We start from the raw sequence: 22,811 nt of genomic DNA, 5'->3' as shown, positions 1-22,811 counted from the left end.
GAGATGGGGTGTTACTATGATGCCATGGCTGTCCTAGAACTTGCTATAAAGGTTAAGCTGCCTTTGAATTCACAGGGAGCTGAGTGCCTCTGCCTCCTGAGTGTGGGGATTAATGGTGTGAGCTACCCCATCCGTCTAATTTCTTATGCTGTGATTAAGCATAGTCTTGGATGACTATTACATAAACAAAAAAAAATTGCAACACAATTAAAAGGCAATGCAAAGGAGATCACAAACACAAATGTCTTTTATTATTGAATCACACAAACAATAGCTTTTGGATGTTGCAACTGCTACATATTTGTACACAAGGAGAAAGCATACAGAAGCAAAACTGAGAGTTTGGGATTACATGAATCAGGGCTACCAATGGTTTAAAAAAACATGTTATCAGAATCTTATTTTTTCCACTCCACCCATGCCTCTTCATAACTTAGAAGAACTTTTAAAATTAACTAAATTTGTCCTGACAATTTCAAAGCATGTATGATGGGTGCATCCTTTTTATGACCACCACCACTCTCTTATCTGTCTCTCACCCTGTCAATTTTCCCTCCTCCCTTTCTATTTTTGTGCCTTTTTATTGTGTTTGTGAACCACTGAAGTTAACCATGGCCCTCTGAGTGAGCATGAAAATGGGTACAAAATGTAGGGAAACCCTGCTACTTAAGGTTAAAGTCTACATATCTGGATAGCTCCTCTGAGCTTGGCACAAAATGGAGGACTCCCCTTTCCCAGCAGATCTTCCCCTTCTCTGACCTTGTCTGGGAAGCCTGATCCCCTACAACCTCTACCTGAAGAAGATCATAAAGCCCTTGGCAAACCTGCAAGTTCAGTTTCCCCTTTCCCAATAAGAACCTGTCCAGCAAGTAGCTGGAATTCCTTGAATGCCTCTCCATACAATGAGGCTTTTACAGTAAGTACAGTAAGCTTCTGCTCACCCTGGAAACTCTTTCCCACTCTCCAAGGTCCATATATAGCTCTTGTTCATCCTGAACAAAGTGTATGCACACTAGCTAAGATCATCAGAGAGCTGTTTCATTGAAGATTGTCAGAGAAGGCCTTTGCCTAAAACAGATATAACACCAAGAGTCTCAGAAAATGCCTTTTTACCCCCAGAATCCTGCAGAACCCCACATGTTCCGGACTCTCATTCATTCTCCAGGCCAGGAGGGTGCATATCACATCTGAACCCAAAAATGCATGCTACAGTTGCCCAGTGCAGAGAGGTCATCCCTGAAGCAATATATACACAAACAACAAAATGGGTCCAGCAGCTTGTATTTATGTTTATTTGTGCATACATATAGGTGTAACAATAGTAGTCAAAGTAAAGGAAACTCACATGAGAGTGGGGGTTTGAGAGATTCTAGGGACGGTAGCTGACAGTGGCTGGAGGGAGAAAAGGAAGAAAGAAACGGATAATTCTATTTCAAGTAAAAGCATATTAAAAATATACCATTTAAAATGTTAATTTAACTGATCCCTAGAGGCATTGAAGGAGTGGATACTGTGTCATGTGTGCATCAGTAGGCGATAGAGAGGTCAGAGGCTATGTCTACACTCAGTGTTCTGACCTGTGGACATCTGAATGATTAGTAGTACGATGTTCTCTGAAAAAGTGAGCCTGAGATGACTACGAGTCTGGCACCAGGGGGTTCTGACAGGGAGCTAGCCTGAGGTAACCCCTAGTCCAGCACCAGGAAGGCCTGGATACGATCCCAGGATGGGGAGCAAGCTGAAGACTAGAAGAACCACACCTGGGGGACTTCGAGCCCAGGTGGGAGCAATCCCAAGACAGAGGACCCTTGTTAGGGGCTACTTGGGTGGTCAGGTGAGGAGCGAGCCTTGACAACCACCAGACTGGAACCATGGAGCCCTAGATAGGGGGGGCTAACCTGAGATGATAACCAGTCCAGCACAGCTCGGATCTGGGGCTGGGGAGTGGGTGGGTGGAGACCATGCCCACGATGCCTCCTGCCAGGTGCCACAATGCACAAGTGAGGCATAGCACTCCTGAGACCACTCTTGAGATGATTCCAGATACTCAGAGATCCTTTAGCTCCACTAAAAGGAGTGGCGAGAGAATGGAAAAAGAAAGAGAAACAGAAGGCTATGTCATAAGAGTGAGAGAACTGGGAGAGCAGGCTTTGCTCCTTGCCTGTGCAGCAGGGTAGAGCTGGCCCTGATTGTGGGATTTGAGGATGAGCCAGCCCTGAGTGAGAGTGGAAGAGCCAAAGGGCTGACCAGGTTGGATCCTTCTCAGGCCCAGATCCAGGGCTTTGAATTGGCCCACCCCATCTATCCCACCAATGAACTGCTAGAGTGTGAAGGTGCCAGTCCTACAGATATAAAACTACAGGATCTCCATGACATAGGGCTACAATAGAATATCTGCGAGGAGTCCCAGTGATGGTTTCAGTATTGGTAGAGGAGCCAGAGGTCTTGTACCAGGATGAGTCATTGAAATGAACATTTGCTGCTGTTTGATTATACATTTGAATGCAGCCACTATTCTGAGAAATATCTTGAATCATTTGAAAGCACAGCAATCCCCTCAACTGAAGCTGCATCGGTTCCTGCACAAAGGCTATTTCCCCATCCCATGGTAAAAAGGGTAACTGCAGCGAAGCATTAGATGAGAAAAATCGAGGGAACACTTGTGCCGAATGCATCAACGGCATGGGTTTGGGAAACACAGATAAGATTCCCCAAGGTGGATCTTCAGTCATCACCATGGGAAGTATCCTCAACACCAGGAACATCCACGTCATCCCCCACTCCGCTCATTTTGGACTCTGGTCAACCGCTCCGGGGCCCACAGCGGCTGACGATGATCCTGAGGAAACACACAAACAGACCCTCTCGCCCAAACCAATTGAGAGCGCTCCTCTCTTACCTGATTCAGCACCTCATTACCTATCTGGAGTTCTGCACCACATCTTTCTCTATCTTCTATGCAATTCTCACTAACTTCCAGACCGGCAAAACCCCTTTTGGTAAAACCCCCTGTTCCTCTGCAAACCTCAAGTCCCCATGGTGCTTGATGCAACTCGTCCCAAAACCGGGAACCTTATAGTCTTAATCCGAGAACTTGTCCCCAAACTGGGAACCTTATCAGCTTGCTGCCCTGACTGTGATGAGTTCTGAATGAAGAGAAGGTTCCCGGTATGGGCCACCACTTGTCCTTTTTGTCTCTGACCAGCAGAAAAGAGCGACGATACAGCGTTCTTCTCAAAGCAGTTTATTCAGGAACCTTTCAACATGCAAGCAGGAATCCCTCTAACATGCAAGCAGGAATCTCCTCTAACATGCAAGTAGGAATCTATCTATCATCTATCTATCTATCTATCTATCTATCTATCTATCTATCTATCTATCTATCTACTTATCTATCTATCTAGTTTGTCATTGTCATAGAGTAGTTTCAAAGTAGTAAATGCAGTAAGAGAAGAATATTAAATATATTTTAGAAATAGGAAGAAAAAGGGGTACTATCTAATATTCTTACTGTATAAAGTTTTCCTCAATAAGGTGACAGGCTACTGAAAAATCATTGGTAAGAAAGTTTAGGTGGCTATAAGTTCACCTTAGAGCTGGTTAAGCTTAAGACGACATGTAAATAACTACATAAAGTTCAATAAAAAATTTGTCAATGGACAAATGTCAACATTACAGAACATAACGGTCATAATGAGAGATTCATGTTTTCATCAACTGAGAACTTTAAAAATGAATAAAATGGGGTTATATAGTGAAACTCTGTCTCAAACACACAAACAAGGAAACAAACAAGCAAACAGCATAAAATGGTACAAAAGATGCAAATAGGAAAGCAGATAAAAATAAGGCTACATAGCCCATAATTCAAGTTCAAGCATCCAACAAACAGATGAAGATGTTAAACCCAAAGCATCTAGGAAAATCATGGAAACAGCAATCTGAGGTTGTTTCCCCATGTTCAAATAATTGGAAAGATAATGGTTATTGTTGGTTGATACGTGAGGGAGGAATATTCCCATGCAATGCATTGGGATTGTTAACGTTATGGTCTTTTTTTTTTTTTTTTTTTTTTTGAAGAATCATGCGACAATGTTATACTACAAATACAGACAGTATTTAAGTCCAAGATTTCACAATAGGACATCTGTATTTAGCCACTGAAAATTTCACCCTACAGTCAAGTATGTAAAAACTTATTATCCGTTGTTACCCCCGCAGGATTGATTGCTATATAGATTTTGGGAAGCAAAATATCTGAACGAGAGAGAGGGAGAGGGAGAGAGAGTTGTCTAGTTCTTAAAGAAAATACTGGGCATGACATTAACAGAAAAACTACTTGTCTGACTAGGTCTTTTAATGCGGAAGAATCAACAAGAAATTGTAGTCAACCAAGATGTGTGTAATAGTCGATGCATTTGTATTTGTATCTGGTTATATAAAAACAGAGAAAAACACAGGACTACTAGCCTATATATACATACTTCCTAAGTGAGAGAATGACAGAGATAGAAATAGTAAAAATGGGTAAAGGAAAGCATCGAACTAGAATACTTCTGTGTTTATGTACGCTTGCACAGATATGCTGCTTTAAAAGAAATTAAAGAACTGGGGACAGAAGATAAATGTGAACAGGCAACATCCTACATCTGTGCCTGTATTTAACTTTCAAACTCCCCAGATGGCACCTGATAATGTTTCTAGTAAGGTATAGTACTGTGTAAGTCCTGATGTAAGTCCTGATGACTATCAGAGGGTACAATGTGAACTTCTGTACAGCATAGCTCTGGAGATTACTGATGCTCAACCTCAGAATGTGCCATCTTCAGAACAGTACTTGGGATTTGGACTTGTTCCCTTGGGTTTGCTTCCTCTTATTGTACTTGCTCTGTGGTGTCTTTCTCTGCAGACTCATGGCCTGATGGGAAAGGAGCCTCAGGCCCATGCCCACTCAGATGCTGTCTTTTTGGTGCTTCTCAAACCTGGGCACATGTCAGGCTCACTTGGATTCTGTAAAAACAAAGACTTCTCAGCCTCCCTTTTACTACTCTAATTCTGTGGGTCCTGAATGGGGTCTAAACAGTCTGAATGTCTCCCTGTATGTGCTGCTGCCTGTGGTCTAGGACTGTAGGGAAAATTTCCCCTAGTCAACTGAATAACTAATAAAAACAACAAGAAGCCAAGTGCTGGGTGAAAAGGAAGAGGCTGTTGGGTCCAGGAAGTGGGAGTGGGTGGGTTGGGGAACAGGGCGTGGGGAGGGTATAGGGGACTTTCGGGATAGCATTTGAAATGTAAATGAAGAAAATATCTAATTAAAAAAAAGGGAGGAGGCAGGCCATTCAGGTCCTAGAGAGGAAGAGGAGATTCAGGAGGAAGAAACGACCTTTTTTTACAGGTGAGGCAGGAGCAAGACTGTTAGACCTGGTGGAGGCTTCCACCACTGGAAGATTTCCAACATAGAATAGTTGATGAGTTTAGGACGATAGATTCCATGCCCAGTGGTTGTGTCATCTGTTGATTTTAAACTAAGATTGTCAGGTGTTTTCCATTCATAGCTATGCAGGTGAGTCAGAGGGAAAGGACATAGCCAGAGTGGAATTTGGCCAGGCTTTGGAATGGGAAGATTGGGCAAAGGACTGAGCTCCAGGGGAGAGGTAACCAGGCTGACAAGAGTGCCCAAAGCTGGCCATAGGGGCTGAGAGAGTGATCTTGGAGCTCTGGAGAGGAAGAGCTGGCGTTTGTGGGAGAGGTGTTGACTAGAAGAAACATGCATCTTGGTCTCAGGCTATGCACTGGGCTAGAAACAGCCTGAGACCATCGGTGTCAGTGCATAGCCAGTTTAGTGTGGCTACACAGGACCACACTTTAGAGACCATCAAGTTAATTCATCCTTTCCCTTAAAATTTGGTTTTTGCCTCATATGTAAAGTGAAAATACTAAGAAAGTGGCTTATATGGTCTATTGGAGTTGGAAAGACTTACCTACCATTCAATCTTTTCTTTGCAGACAATGAAACAATGATTTAAAGAGCTCAGGAAACCACTGCTCACTAAGTTAATGTAGAAACCAGCCTGGTCATTTGAGTTCTAGTGCAGCTATTTCATTCTGTCTGTGTCTAATACTTTCTGGCTGTTGAATGTCCTATAAGGATCTATGTGTTGAAATTTTGGGCCCTAGGGTGCAGGTGTTAAGCCTTTTGGGTAGTCTTCCGGTCATTGTAGCATGTCTTTCATGAGGATAGTGGTAGTAGGACCCTACTATCTATGTGAAGTGGAAACTTAAGGGTTCCACTACAGAGAAAGTCAGTTGGATGGTGTTTTACTGGGGTAGCCACATGAAGGAACGTTTAAACTGAAGTGGATACAGGTAAGAGGCTTAGGCAGACATGTGAAGGAATGTTTCACTGAGGCAGACACAGGTGAAAGGATGCTCTGCTAACACAAGCACGTTAAAGGACATTTGATGAAGGATTCTTTGCTAACAACATTCATGTATTGGTCCAGCTTACATTGCATAGTTGAGCTGTTTTTACCAGAACTCCAGAGAGAGAGACTGAAAAAACTTCTGGTGGTGTGCTGCAGTTTCTTGCTGCTTCAGTCGCCTTACCTACCATTCAATCTTTTCTTTGCAGACAATGAAACAATGATTCAAAGAGCTCAGGAAACCACTGCTCACTAAGTTAATTGCTAGAGTGACATCAGTTGAGACAGACTCAGGTGCAGAAGCAAGACACACACGGAGGCAAGACTGGTGGAGGATAACATTTGGAGGGAATATAAGAAGGACTCGACAGATAGTGACGGAGGCTGAGCTAGGTTTGCTCATAGAGCTGGCTGTGCAACACTTGTTGGTCTCACATCTTTGCTGATCTTTGCATCACGGAGAGAGGCACAGCTGAGAACTTTTCCTGGTTTCTGTTGGCCCTGGTCCCTCCTGTTTACTTGTGCAGAGGCTGAAGGCTGGCTATCTTTGCTAGGTAGTGCCACCACTGTTACTATCTCAACACTACTGAACTGGACTGCTGAGATATCCATGTAATGTTTATGAGTGGATAGAGCTGCTGTTGTTAACCTGTGAACTGAACTGCTGATTTCCAGACAACACAGATGAGAGTTACTCCAAAGAATCATTTCTAAACAGGTCCATTTCATGTGTATCCTTTCTTTTCCACTTCCTCTGTTAGGTAGTGGCTAAAGGTATGTTAAAACGTTGAAGAACCATCATTAAAAATAGGCCTTGAAACGTTTAAAGTTACGCCTATGTATGCCTTTGCTTTTGGGATCCTAACATGGGCAGTTTGCTCTACAGAAAGAATACTCTCCACAATTGGCTCTGGTTCACCTTCTGGGGCCCAGAGTGATGAGTTCTTCCAGGTTTTATACCAAAACCATGAGACAAATAAACAGTTTTCTCTCATAGGCTAATTATGTCAGATATTTTATTATAGTAATATGGAGCTGATGTTGGCACCATAGCTTTATTGGGTTATGAGGTAATGCTGATAAAAAGGGCTCCACTAAACCCTTACAAAGCAAAAATAATAGTTACCTTTTACTGAGTCCTAACTGATAGTGTGAAGGAAGGCTTTAATTTTCTGATTAGCCATACTCTTCTTTCACGGTTCTGTTCTGAATCAGTTAGTAATGAACACAAAACAGATGCCAGATGAAAGGAAACCAACTGATAAATACCAAAAAGCAGATGCTAGGAGAAGATTTGATTATTGACAAACACAGCTTGAAGGAGGGTTATCTACTGATAAGAGAGTCAAAAATGCTAAACCCAGAAATTAACACAGCAAATGAAGATTTTTCTCCATAATGCATTCCCTTTAAGGCACTGTGCTTGCATCTTTGATCTAATATCCATCCCCCCAGTTTCAAGAAATACATTATATTGTTATCATTATTTTTGACTGCTGAGGACACTGGACCTCAGGAAAACTAAGCCATGTGTCTAAGAACTGGAAGTCAACCTATAGTCAAGTCTAGCTTTAAACTCCCAGAGTTTTGTCTGCCTCTGCAGCCAGAGCACTGGAATTAAAGTTGTGTGCCACCACACCCTGCTTTATTAGTTTATTTTCTTGTTGCTATGGTGAGATGGCTGACAGAAGCAGCATATAGAAGGGAAGGTTTATTTTTGCTCATGGTTTCAGAAGAATTTCAGTCCAGCACGGCAAGGAAGGCATGGTGAGTGGCATATGATAGTGGAGGATGCTATGGATGCACTGTAGCTAAGTGCCAGTGGAAGAACAAATATGTATATCTCCAAAGATCCCCCCCCTACTGATCTACTTCTACCTGCTAGACTCCATGTCCCAAAGGATCCTCAATATCCAAAACCAGTGCTACCTATTGGGAGCCAAGTGTTCACACACGAATCTACAGAGAATGTGTCCTACTTAAACCATAACATTTCTCCCTGTTTCCTACATGCTCACAGACAACACAAAATGCATTTAGTTTAGTTTTGAGGCTCTCATAGTTATTTTTTTTACATGTCCATCCCTTTATTGGCATAGATTAATTATATAAAATAATGGCTTACATTGTAACATTTCCCATATGTATGCCCTGTGATTATATTTATCCCCCATTAACCTCTTGTTCTTCCTTCACAATTTTAACAGTATTAACATTGTTCAGAACTATGATACCTTTCTGAGACTCAGCAGTCTCATGGTAGGGAACCCCTGTTATATATTTCCTTTGGGCATGATGCATTGGACTAAGTAGTTATTAAAAGAAGAAGGGATAGGGAGGTAGAGGGTGGGTTTGGAATGATTTACAGGGCTACAGGGGTAGTAGAGTGTGAATACTATTAAGTTATATTATGTGAATTTTTCAACAAGTAAATATAAGTATTTTCTTTAAAAACTTATAAGAATAGGAAAGATGTTTCAGTGGCTAATAGTGCTTACTGTTCTTGCAGGAGACCTAAGTTCTTCCTACACATGTCAGGGGGCTCACAATTTCTTATAAGCCCTGGTATAGGCATATTCTCTTACAAATATATATGAATATAAATAAGTAAATCATTAGAAAGGTTTATACTTCCAGTACACTATGGCAAAAAATAAATCTTCCCATTCTAAAGGGGAAGATTTGTGGCATAGCAAAAAATGACTTGCACCAAGCAAGAATGCTATAGAGTAGGAAAAACAATAATCTGTATAGCTACTTGCCCATCATTCTGGGTGGGTGGCATCAGAGCTCTGATGGGCTTGACCTTGCCATTGAAAACACATATAGTATCTTTCTCCCTGTTTGGTGCCTGCAACTTGGCAGGTGTCCCATGTTCCTGCTATTTCAAACACATGATATCTCTATTGCCATTTAGGATGTACCTCCACAGGTGTATCTATGCTAATTATTCACATATGGCTGATTCAGGAGCTACATTCAGGGAGTGCTACTTTATTAAATGTCTTCTACCTGCATAGACTTTTTTTTTTTCCTGAACATTGGTGAAGTTTCCATAACTTCCATAGTTCTTGCATTTTTAAAAAAAGATTTATTTATTTATTTATTTATTTATTTATTTATTTATTTATTTATTATATGTAAGTACACTGTAGCTGTCTTCAGACACTCCAAAAGAGGGAGTCAGATCTTGTTACAGATGGTTGTGAGCCACCATGTGGTTGCTGGGATTTGAACTCCGGACCTTCGGAAGAGCAGTCGGGTGCTCTTACCCACTGAGCCATCTCACCAGCCCCAGTTCTTGCATTTTATATTTTTTATAAAACCAGAGATCTAGTTGCACCCCTTTGGACAATGGCTACAGGGGCATCTAACTGCCTGTATATCTGAACCTTGGAAAACATGGGCCTAAGTTGTCTCTTCAGGAACAGGAAGGCACTACTTCAACTCTACTACTTTATGGGTTTCTGGAGGAAGGTCTTACACATGCTTTTTACATTTTGTACCCTAGAGCCATTGATGAACAGGATGTCTTTTACCCATCCAGCTGTGGTTAGGCAGGGTTTCTTCTACCTGTTCAGTGCACAGTGTTTGCTTTATCTTTAATTGTGCTGAGTATTTAGCCACATCTCCATTTGTTCTGTCCACAGCTTTAAACACACTCCCAAACTGCACATTTGAGCTAGAGAAAGTACCCAAGGAGCTGAAGGGATTTGCAACCCTATAGGTGGAACAACAATATGAACTAACCAGTACCCCCAGAGCTCATGTTTCTAGCTGCATATGTATTAGAAGATGGCCTAGTCGGCCATCATTGGGAAGAGAAGCCCCTTGGTCTTGCAAACTTTATATGCTCCAGTACAGGGGAATGCCAGGGCCAAGAAGTAGGAGTGGGTGGGTAGGGGAGCAGGGTGTGGGCGGGACAAGGTATAGGGAACTTTTGGGATAGCATTTGAAATGTAAATAAAGAAAATATCTAATACAAAAAAAGAAAACATCTTTTTTTTTTTTTTTGCTATACCTTTGTCTTGTGTCCTTACTGTAAATCTTGTTGGAAGCAACAGACAATAACCGTGCCAGAGCCTGACTGTTAAGCCCTATTGTGATTTCCTCCACCAAAGTCAGGACATTTGAATTCAACCTCAGTCTCTAATAAAGACCTGGTATCCGTGTGAAATCTCACAAGCGCGGCTATCACTGTCAGCTTTTTCACCATCTCTGGAATTCTGAACTTCTGCTGTAAAGGCTCATTGAATCTGCTTAGAGCATTCTAGGACTTCCCTACCCTGCATCTCCAAACTTCCACATCCCTCCTTCAACCTAGTTCCAAAGGCCTGAGAACCTCTTGGCCAGTTTTAACCGCAGCAACTCTCCTATTTATGGTATCAATATCTCTATTAATCATGTTTCTTGTCACTGTGCCAAAATGACTGACAAAAGAAACTTAAGGTTTTTTTGTTTTGTTTTGCTCATGAATTCAGAGGGATGTTAGTTTGCCATAGGAGAAAGGCATGGTAGTAGAGACATGCAATAAAGACTTGTTTATACTATGACTGCAGATTAGGAAGCAGAGGATGCAGGCTGGGACCAGATGTGAGTATAACCTTCAAAAACCTGCCCCAGGGACCTCTTTCTGCCAGGAAGGCCCCAAGTCTCCAAGCTCATGCAACCTCTCACAGTAGTGTCAGCAAGGAACCAAATATTCCAACACATTAGCCTATGGGGGTGGGGATATTCCACATTTGATCCACAATACTGCCCTTAAACTATGTCTGTTTTTCTTTCCCTCTTGTGAACATTCACTTCTAGGCACATTTCATCAATGCCTCCATGGGCTATATGCAACCAAGGGCTCATTACTAAGAAGAGATTTACATAGTTATATACTCTGGTGGGAGTCAGAGAAGCAGTTTCTTGGGGACTGCTGTGTCTGTTGCAGATGGTGGTCTGAAGCCACTAAGGCAACATGGTAGACAAATAAATGTTTGTAAAGTGTGGGACAAACTTAAAAAGTCAGGGGCAAACCCTGTCTGTCTTTGAGCAACAAGAACCATGGAGGTGTGGGTGAACTATAGAAGAGATGACATGTCCCTGTGATTCAAAATTGATGACATAGATGCTGGCAGAGCAGTGGCTACATGCATGGGCTGCAGTGTCCAGTACATTACGTTGACCACCATTCCTTCAGCAATTCTTGCTGCTTTGGTTTTCCAAACTTTACCCAGATTTCCTTGTTCAAGGCATCCTTATCCAAGACTGTTAAAATCAGAGTATTCTGGGAAATGTAGCTACAGCTTGACTAAACTGGTCATATAAAAATAATACATGTAAAGAAATACAACATGCAGACCAGTATGATGTGAAAAAAATTTTAAGCACCAGTTTTACAGAGGTCTTATTAACAAATTTAAATTATATAAATTTAAGGCATACTATGTGAATTTTATTTTCAGTTTTGAGGGTCTCACCCAGAGCTCCACAGAAGCCAGGCACTCATTCATTAAGCTACATTCCCAATTCAACAGTATGATAGGTTTTGTATGTATACATTGCAAAATCAAGGCATCCATCACTCCATGTAATTATTTTCTGTGTCGTGTGAACATTTAAGGTCTGTCCTAGCAACAAATTTTAAATATGCAATGCAGTATTATTAATTACAATAAGCAAAAATATAGTTTAGATATTCAGAATTTATTCATTCTATAAATCTGACATTGTGAACAAGAGGTCAGTTGATTCCCCTTCATCTTGGCCCTCCCTAGTTCCTGGGAAACTGCTACTCTATTCTCTGCATCCAAGGACTTGTTTTAGATCCCTTATTTCACTTATCTCAAAATATCCTTCTTTGGCAGGAGGTGTTTTATAGATGGAGAAAATAAGGTTTAGAAAGTATATGACTTCTCTATGGTACCAACTTACCTAAGATATAATCTTAGTAAAGGATTTTGTGTTTAGATTTCTTTGACTTCAAATATATACTCTGTATCTGGGCACAGTGGTTCATGCCTGAAATATCAACTACTTAGAAGTGGAGGCGGGAGGATTACTTGACATCAGTCTGGTCTCAAACATACCAAGACATGCTTTCAAACATCAGCCTAACCAGACCAAAGCTCTGAAATGTTAGTCAGTGCATGATAGAATTCTCTGTGTGTTCCACTGTGTTACTTTAAGAGGAGCAATACCATTAATAGAAAGTCAGGGTATCGTGTAAGATTGTTCCTGGCATGTCTAGACATCCCCCTTTCTCAAGATGCTTTTCTTAGTTCTTATACTTTTTAAAAGTGCGTGCGTGTGTGTGTGTGTGTGTGTGTGTGTGTGTGCGCGTGCATGAGCGCGCACTTGCATGTGCACTCATGCTTTCACATAGGTATTGGTGTTTGGAGACTCACTTAGGTCTTCTGGAACCACCTGATATGGATGCTGGAAAGTTAACTTGGATCATCTAATAAAGCAACAATTGCTTTTAACAGCTGTACCCTCTCTAGCCCTCCCCACTTTCTACCTTTTTCATTCTGTAGATCAGTACTTCTTCCCTAGGGCACTGTGGTTAGATGATAATTCTATTGAGTAACCCTTGCCATCATGTCTACTGCTTCATAGGTCTGAGATGGCAGAAGGTCCCAGGAAGAATTCTCCATCCTCAGCAATGCCATCCAATCACTCTTCATGCTTTATTGCTCTGAGGAGGAGGAGGAACACTACCATCCTGAGAAAAGGCTCACCTTGCAGAAATGAACTTTATTGGCCACTGGGAAACGAATGTGAGTGAGAAAAGAGGAATCAGAACGTGCATCTCCTTAGTGTGAGAGCCAGTGGGTGAAAGTGTTCATCCAGGCTGCCAGGTTTCCAACTAGCAGCTGGGTGCCTTGGTTTTGATTTTTGGTTTATAAACATTTTCTCTGCCTGTCAGTTCTCCAAATGGAGCTAAATTCATCTCCGTGTCAGCTGGGGTGTAAGAGCCCCAGTAAATATGTCAAAGCTGAGAAGAAAGCTCCACTCAGAAACTGGCACAAAAGAAAGCGCTTTATTCTTGTCAGAGTCTGGACAGTACTGGCTGAGGCATCGCCTAATGGAACGTTAAATGGAAAATATCTCTCTCTTCCTGGAGCATCTGCTGAGTCCTGAAGCTGAAGACACTGGTTGATAAATGCTCACTTTCTTCATAAAGAAAGCTGTCAATCACTTCTCTATGCAAGACTTACTAAGAGCTTGCTACTGACTCCCATCCATCTCTACATGTGCATTGAAGAATACCTTCAAAGTTCACTATGACAAAAGAAAGAAAGAAAGAAAGAAAAGAAAGAAAGGAAAGAAAAAAGTAACCTAAGATGGGGTTCTTTCAGAAGTAGACCCACAGTCAAAGTAATTTATAAGTAATTTACTAGGAATATACTCTCAGGAGAAGACAAGAGAGTGAGAAGTTGCCCATGGAAGAAGAAGGCCTAGATATTGAAGGGCAAGTCTCTGGATCAGACTGGATCAGACCTGCAGAATTCATTGGGAAAATGGCTTCTTGAGTCTTATTTCTAGGCAAAGGAGCTGATACTATACAGTTGCTTCCACACAGGACCTTCTTTGCTTCTGCTGCTCAAGGATGAGCCTCAAGTGGTCATAGATACTGGTTTTATCAGGAAAGCATTGCAGATACTGGAAGATGAACTGATGAAGGGGATCTCAAGGGACTTGAACATGGTACAAGTAGCAATGTCTTCTATAGACAGAGGTTGTGAGTAGAAGGTCCTTCTTCCCACTCTAACGCCAAAGTCAAAAGAGACCATTATATGACCACCACTCATGGAGATGGGCTATCTGTGTCCTCAGGACCTAGCTTCCCTCACATTGTATAGTAAGATGCTTGCCCAAGTGAAAGAATTTTTGGATACAATTGATGTTGCCTCTAGGCTAGAGAGGAGCTTTGTAAAAATCCTGGGACTGACTTGCATATTTGTTTCCTAGACGTTGTGGCTGTCAAGGCTGAAAAATCCTTAAAAAATGAGAGGTTTATAAAGATATAACAAAGAGACAGAGAAGAATTAGAATGCTATGCATATTTTATTTCAAGTTATATAACATGGTACTCAAGGGAATAAATAGACTTGTGTTGGTTAGTTACCAAAGTCTGATTCACGGTCCTCCTGTTCAGTAGCTATGGATTCTTAAACAAATTTCCTATCCTATCTGTTTCAATTTTCCTTTGAGAAGAGTGGAGATTATGTGCCATTAAAGTTCTTTTGTGTATGCAAGTTTTTAATTTGCCATATATTCTTTACACATAAAGCATTATATACCTAATACATCTCATGTAACTCATGTCATGGAGGTTAGATATAGATAGTTGAAAGACATTGTGTTACTAGGCATCTTACTCCAGGGTGATGGTTTCAACTATTATGCCATACTTTGAATTCACAGTATGTATGCATGTGTGTGTGTATTTGCGCCATCTTTTATCTCAGGCTAGCTTCAAACTCCCAATCTTACATTCACTTCTAGAGTGCTAAGACTATAGGTATGTACCACCATGCCTGACACATACTCTAAACAATAAACTACTGATCGTAGGGGTCACCAGCTGGACTCTAAATCTCAACTTAGATGCTTTGGTTATCTATGTGGCATTCACAAATGGCTGACACTTTTCAAGATTAGAGTCATATCTTCATTATAGGTTAGAAAAAATAACATATTTAAGAACTATAGCAGAGTCCCTAGCATAGAAAAAAGTACTCAACAAGATGCTATCACAGCACTCTTTAAAATTCCCCTGATCTTATATTATTTCCACCTCTTCTTCTGGGATATCCTTTAAACTTTGGGGGTGAAGAGCATGATATAGATGTTCTACTAGTGCTGAGCACTCAGTCACCTTTTGACTAGTCATGAGTCATTAACTAGTTAGTAGTCATTGACTACTGCCCAGTGCAAAAGGAAGCTTCTCTGACCAGGTTTAGTAGCAGCACGAATCTGTGGGTATAAATTCAGAAAGAATTTTGACAACATGATTGTTTAGAAAAGGAGTAAGTTCTCTGTCCCAAGATCTATCACTTCCTGAGCCATGGATTTCTAACTAGACTTATAATACCAGGTGTGTATTCCTCCTGTGAGGCAGGCTGCATATCCAACCAGAAAGTGGTTACTGACATCACTATTTGAATCGATTGGCTGGCATGATTTCTTTTTTATTATTATTATATATTTTCTTTATTTACATTTCAAATGCTATCTGAAAGTTCCCTATACCCTCCTCCCACCCTACTCCCCACCCACCTATTCCCAATTCTTGGCCCTGGCATTCCCCTGTACTGGGGCATATAAAGTTTGCAAGACCAAGGGGCCTCTTTTCCCATGATGGCCGACTAGGCCATCTTCTGCTACATTTGCAGTTAGAGACATGAGCTCTGGGGGTACTGGTTAGTTCATATTGTTGGTCCACCTACAGGGTTGCAGACCCCTTCAGCTTCTTGGGTACTTTTTCTAACTCCTCCATTGGGGGCCCTGTGTTCCATCCTATAGATGACTGTGAGCATCCACTTCTGTATTTGTCAGGCACTGGCATAACCTCACACTAGACAGCTATAACAGGGTCCTTTGAGCAAAATCTTGCTGGCATATGCAATAGTTTCTGGGTTTGGAGGCTGATTATGGGATGGATCACCAGATGGGGTAGTCTCTGGATGGTCCATCCTTTCATCTTAGCTCCAAATTTTGTCTCTGTAACTCCTTCTGTGGGTATTTTTTCCCTATACTAAAGAGGAATGAAGTATTCACATGTTGGTCTTCCTTCTTCTTGATTTTCTTGTGTTTTGCAAATTGTATCTTGGGTGTTCTAAGTTTCTGGGCTAATATCCAGTTATCAGTGAGTGCATATCAAGTGACTTTTTTGTGATTGGGTTTCCTCACTCAGGATGATATCCTCCAGATACATCCATTTGCCCAAGAATTTCATAAATTCATTGTTTTTAATAGCTGAGTAGTACTCCATTGTGTAAATGTACCACATTTTCTGTATCCATTCCTCTGTTGAGGGATATCTGGGTTCCTTTCAGCTTCTGGTTATTATGAATAAGGCTGCTATGAACATAGTGGAACATGTGTCCTTATTACAAGTTGGAGCATCTTCTGTGTATATGCCCAGGAGAGGTATTGCTGGATCCTCCCGTAGTACTATGTCCAATTTTCTGAGGAACCACCAAACTGATTTCCAGAGTGGTTGTACCAGCTTGCAATCCTGCCAGCAATGGAGGAGTTTTCAACATATTGGGAAAAGATCTTTACCAATCCTAAATCTGATAGGGGGCTAATATCCAATATATACAAAGAACTTAAAAAGTTAGACTCCAGAAAACCAAATAACCCTATTAAAAATGGCATACAGAGCTAAACAAAGAATTCTCAGCTGAGGAATACTGAATGGCTGAGAATCACCTAAAAATATGTTCAATATCCTTAATCATCAGGGAAATGTAAATCAAAACAACCCTGACAGTCCACTTCACATTAGTCAGAATGGCTAAGTTCAAACTCAGGTGATAGCAGATGCTGGTGAGGATGTGGAGAAAGAGGAACACTTCTCCATTGCTTATTTCTATTTCTTAAAAATCCCAATAACAAGGTTGCTTTTTTCCTTGTGTGACTATTCAGCCTTTACTCCCCCTCCCTACCAGCTGTAGGAATCTGCCAGTTGTTCTGTATACCACTGTGTACAGTGGATATACCATTTTTTGGCTTCTTGCTGCTTTCTGATCCTCCTTCTCCCTTGCTTCCTCCTACCCTGATAAGTAGAGGGACCCTAGAGATGTTTTTCTGGCATGAAACATTATTTGCAATCAAGGAAGCCTTTAGATATTGGTTGTTTGCTACAACATGAAATTCATGCCTGTAGATATTTATTGATTTCTTTTTTCAAGCCAATACCTTATAAGATTTATTTCTTTGTCTCCGGAACCCAGAAAATGAACTAGCCTGCTCTAGTACACAGTACAGTTCTAAATCATAAACATTCTTGTAAACAATAATGTTAATAGCTGCTCTACAGCAAGCATAGTTCATATGGATCTTACCGGCTCTTCACAAACTGCTAAATAACAACTACGGTCAATTTTATTATTGTGTTTATGGAGAAACCAAGTGTATTCTATAGAGCTACACAGATGGCAAGAGCTAGTGATATGAATCAGTGAGCCTGAGGTCTTGCTCTGCAAGCATGAGGACCTCAGTTTAAACCTCCAGCATCCATGTGAAAACTTAGGTATGGATGTATGTCCTGTAACCCCAGCATTTGTGGATGGAGACTGGTTGAACATGAAAGCTTGCTGGTCAGCCAGCACTGTCCAGACTGTGAGCTTCCAGTTTAGTGAGACACCCTATCTCAAAAATATAAGGTGGAGAGTGATGGAGAAGGGCATATAGTGTTCTCTGGTATCCTCATAGATTGGCACACATAGTCATATATTCTCCCACACTCACATATACAATCAGACAACACATACACACACACACACACACACACACTGACACACCGACACACACACACACACAGATACACTTAGACATACACATAGACACACACTCACACACACACACACACACACACACACACACACACACACACACACACACAGGCACACAGGCACACAGGTACATAGAGACAGATGGGATTTGAACCCAGCCATGTTTGCATCTAAAGATTTTCTTTGAGCATTTTATCTTATTGTACTGATTATCCTTTGTTGTATAACTTAAAACAGTAATTACTTGTTATATGTGGCCCATCTAAATCTCATGTGTGAACTGAGAGATTTTTCTGGCCTATTCCTATTTTCTAATCTCTACATAGCATGTTGTCTGTTTTCACTATTAAACTCGAACTAAGATGGCTAACTTAATATGAAACTTGACTGGCCATTTGATGGGGCTCCCTGACTCCCTGGAAGGTACTCCAGGCTTAGTCAGCAGATGATGTTGGGGTTCAAATATACTAAGAAGGTAGCTGAGAGTGCAGTAGTACACTTCAGGTATCTACCCTGCAAACCATGCCTCCTGGCAAGGGTAAGTCATCTGGTCTACCTAGATTCAAGGATCGAGAATTCTATTTTACTGCCCAGTGGTAGACAAGGTATTGTTGCAGCCTATTTTTCAGTTCACCATACTTATGATTTATTAGTTCTCCCAATATGGGGAAGAAGGCTATTTTGCCATTTTCTTGCAGATAAAGTGGTCTTATCTTTCACTGGAGTCTAGGATGACCAGGCAGCACAGAGATCAGGTTTGGCCTCCAGTGCATGAGGTTTTGTTAGGAAGGAGCTGGGTAGGTTCAGAGGACAGGTGCTTTCTTGGAGGTTGTGACTTTTTCAGTTTTCTGAGTAAGACTTCACATCACCTCTGCATCACTGCCCCACACCCTGCCACAGGGATTTTGGCACAGCTGGAAGCCCAGCTGTGAATCTGTTCTAGGAAACACAAAATTAACTTTACAGTCAGAAAGTACCAGGCCTGTGGTGCAATGCAGCTTCTATCTACTTTGGGTGTTTAACATCCTTAGAACCAGAACTGCTAATTCTGTGTCTTACATCACTATGGTCTTAATGAGCATTTACCCAAGCTTTTAATGGTGTGTCTTACATCCTTCTGTTAGTGAGCAAGGGGCAAGTGTGACATACTGTGGGTAGTTGGTTAGGGCTTCAGGTGGTAATGATGCAGCCTCTGATGTTGTCCAGGGGCTCCAGTCCATCCATCAAATTCCTGTCACTGGAAAAGAAAGGAGACACAGTGCTTTAGTGTGTTTAGAAAGCTTAATGTGTGTGCTCTGAGAAAGACTGTGTTCAAATTCTTGGTCTAGTATGGCTGCTCTCCCTCTCCCTCTCAGTTTCATAATCAGCAAAATCAAAACAATCATAAGGTTATCATGAGGATCAGATGACTAAAAGCATTAGTAACTTACAACAGGGCTACACAGACAGATATAGTGATATTATCAACAGCATTAACATTTCTTATTAGCATTCATATTAGTGTTGTTATTCAGCAATGGTTCCACCACCTGTTAGCATAATATCACTTTCTAAGAACTTGTTGAATTATTGCTGCCATTTCCCCTCAAGATTTTGATTTCAGCATGCTCAGACAGGCACACATTTTTACCAAGGTTCATTGGAAGGCAGCTAATGTTCAGGTCACATAAGAAAATCGTTGTTTACCTTGTAAGACTGGGCACATCTCTATAAACATAACGTGTAGGATAGTGAATTACCTAGAGAGAAATATATGAAACAGCCACTTTTCATGCTCCTACAGCCTCCAAATGTGGAATATACTCACTCCTTTTCCAAGAGAATTTACAGGAGCCACCATTGCCTTCAAGATGTCTAGAGTATGCATTTGTTCACTGTACAGGATAACCATGGGGTACTTAAAGCAATCATCTTTATAAAGAGAAATCTATTTAACTCACAGTAAGGGAGGCAGAAGGATAAGACACCTACATCAGTGTAAGGACATGTGTACAATGATCAAAGGACCTTCCATTAGGTTCTGCCTTTTAGAAGTCCATATTATCTTCTAGTATTGCTGCTCTGGGATCAAGTCTCTAATAACAGTGGGGCTCAAGGGACACCCAAGCCATAGGAATGTTTCCCAGAAGGGAAATCTAGTGAGGAACTGAACTCCATATTCTTGTTAGTCAAAGGTTTGAAGTCACTAAAGTACTTACTGGGGGCCCAGAACTCTGATAAGAAATAGTGTTAGCAGTTTTAGCCCTGCCAATAATCTAATGAAAATGGTAGTGTTGTCAGCTGCAATGTTGTGAATCAAATATCTTTGCCAAGGTCATCTGATGATTGATGGTTCATCTAGATACTAAGCCAGATTCACAGCCTCCAGGCCTTTGTTCTTAACTAAACTGCCTTCTTGGCAGACAAGCCCATTTCTTCTCTGTCCTCAGTTAATTTCTCAATTGAAAGATCCATAGAGCTTAACTTGTTGTCATCTCTCTTCAAATAAAGACATTTCCTAGTGTCCATATGGCTAAGTTCTGGTTAGTGGGATGGTGTAGATATGGCATATATAAATTCTCAAATATATCCTTAAAGGGAAGGGTATGAGTGTCCTCCCTTTTAACTCTTTGTAGGAAGGGAGTCATCATGGTGTACTTAGACCAATCAAGATAACTTAAGGAATGTCAAGGAAAAACACAGAAGTTTGCAATGACAGATGCTGTGGAGTGTTTGTGCACATGTAGATTATTACGAGAGAGAGGAACAAACTTTGAGACCAAATTTTGGAACTCAACAACAATCTGACACATATTAAGGTGGAAAGATAAGTTATACTGTTCCTTGACTTGGATCCAGAATAGTACAAATGGAGAAAGAGAACTGAATAGTGGCACACAGCTGTTGGTCTCTGACTATGCATGTGATGTGACCATCTGTTTCCTGCCTCTGACACCTCTACTTCTCCATCATAATAGACTGTGCACCCTTGAACCTTGAGCTAAAACAAACCCTTTCTCTGCTAGGTTGCCTCTATCAAGAGATTTTACCACAGCACCAAGAAAAGAAGCCAAGAGAGAGATTCTTAGCTAGAAAGTCTGATAAAATATTAAATATGGTCTAATTTACTTAAAAAAAATCTATTTTAGTACTCAGAAAATTCAAAATACACACATAAAAATATCTAGCAAGGAAAAAAGGAAGTTTCCACAAAAGGGATAAATTAGTAGAGTCTTATGTAGAATTTGCAAGTTGATAAATACTTATTAGAAAAATATATCTTGGGCAGATGTACCCTTAAAGTAATTGAACCAAAATCCTTGAAAAAAATTCAGTGGTGGTCCTATGTTGAAATGACAGCTGAAAGATGACACAGAAGATACGGTTACTAATGACTCATATACAAATGAGTTGCATTCCTAAAACATGGGTCATTTGTTGTCAATATAGGGATGACTTCTGATAAACCGTTGGACAGTCTAGAATAAGGAAATGAAGCCTAGAGGAGTTTTGTCCACGTGGCTGAGACTGGCACAGTGGTTTTTGAAATGTTCCTGTAACATCAAGAAATTTAGGCCAACGTCTTATGAGAATCAAGTCAAGTCAGCAGTTGGTCCCTTTTGCTTCTCCATCTCTCAGATCTGTGTTCACATTTCTTTTATCCAGGTTGACACTTTGTTCGTCATTATAATATTTAAAAAATCTCACGAAACCTAAGAATCAGATGACAAGTTATAAGGTAAAAAGTGGAAAGTTGGGGACCACCTTTTACTCTTTGACCCTCATTATTTTCATTGTATGCTGGTGATTATTTCTATGTTATTTTTTATTTCATGAGCAGTAAGTCAGGCTATGAACACCAAATGTCCAGCACAGTGCCTGGCAAAGAAGACAGGGGAAATCTACGTTCTCTCTCAGTTTCTAGTTGCTAAATTGACTCTGAAATCATCAGCATAATGATTTTTCTTGGGTCATTTAGTCCACTTGCAAAAGCTGTGACAGTTCCTCCAAGCCTCCTTACACAGTGGGAAAAGCACCCTGTGATATAATTTGATTCTTTATTCTCAGCTACTCATCTTTGGAAAGTTGGGAGAAATGCTGCATGTTTTTTGTTGAAAATTTCCTATAATCAGAAATATAGTTTACCACTGGTAAGAGTGGAAGGCTAAGCCACTCCCAGATTATGTTTGGCCCAAGTATTGATTCTTTCCTAATGGCTCTGGAGGCCAAAGCTGTTTATCTATTTTTCATTGAGACCCAAAGCTTTTTTGTTTCAGGGGTGACCATAGCTCCATTAGATTAAAACTTCAGACTTTAAAATAAGTCTCCGGAGATCACAAGGCCATGGTGTCAGGACACTTGACTCTCAGTTTTTGCTTTCAGTACTCACCCTTGACCTTTATATTCAGTGCTCCTCACTTACCAAACATCAGCTCAGTGGTCAGCTCAGCCATACTGAAAACTGCAGCTTAAACAATGCTTCAGTGAACCTCCCCAGGCCTTTAAGATGGATCGTTCATCAGCGTGTAGTGGCTCTCTGCCCTGGTGGTCTTACCATGGGTTACAGGGGACTAAGATCAGGGGATGCCCTCTCCCCAGGATGATTAATCTTCTTTCAGCTCCAGGAAATTAGCATATGTATTTTATTGGGCCATTGGGTTGCAATGGCTATTAAGTTATAAAATAAGTAAATTATTATTGCAGGTCTGCAGCAGATCATTCTGAAGCCCTTGCTGTTTTTAGGAAGGGGACTTAAGTCATCAGCGAAGTTTGACCTTCAGTTTCAATTGGAGGAATAGTTATTTTTTTTTAATTTTTGAAAAGGAAAATAGCCTTATGTTTCTTTCTGATCACAAAGCTAATAAAAGTGCATGTTTAAATGTCAAAGAAGACA

The 22,811-nt window shown here is 40.9% G+C and overlaps 1 non-coding gene across 1 annotated transcript; it reads left to right on the top strand.

Moving 5' to 3' along the window:
- Nucleotides 1–1,478: 1,478 nt before the first annotated feature.
- Nucleotides 1,479–1,609, top strand: LOC115030515 (small nucleolar RNA SNORA17). The gene has a single exon (XR_003836107.1). It is a non-coding gene; the product is annotated as a small nucleolar RNA SNORA17 (small nucleolar RNA).
- Nucleotides 1,610–22,811: the final 21,202 nt, after the last annotated feature.

Source organism: Mus caroli, unplaced genomic scaffold, assembly GCF_978045245.1.
Source record: "Mus caroli unplaced genomic scaffold, Mus_caroli_1 scaffold_2, whole genome shotgun sequence".
In the NCBI taxonomy this organism is placed as follows: domain Eukaryota; kingdom Metazoa; phylum Chordata; class Mammalia; order Rodentia; family Muridae; genus Mus; species Mus caroli.
Note: the sequence above shows the minus strand (reverse complement) of the source record. Positions and strands in the feature narration are given on the sequence as shown.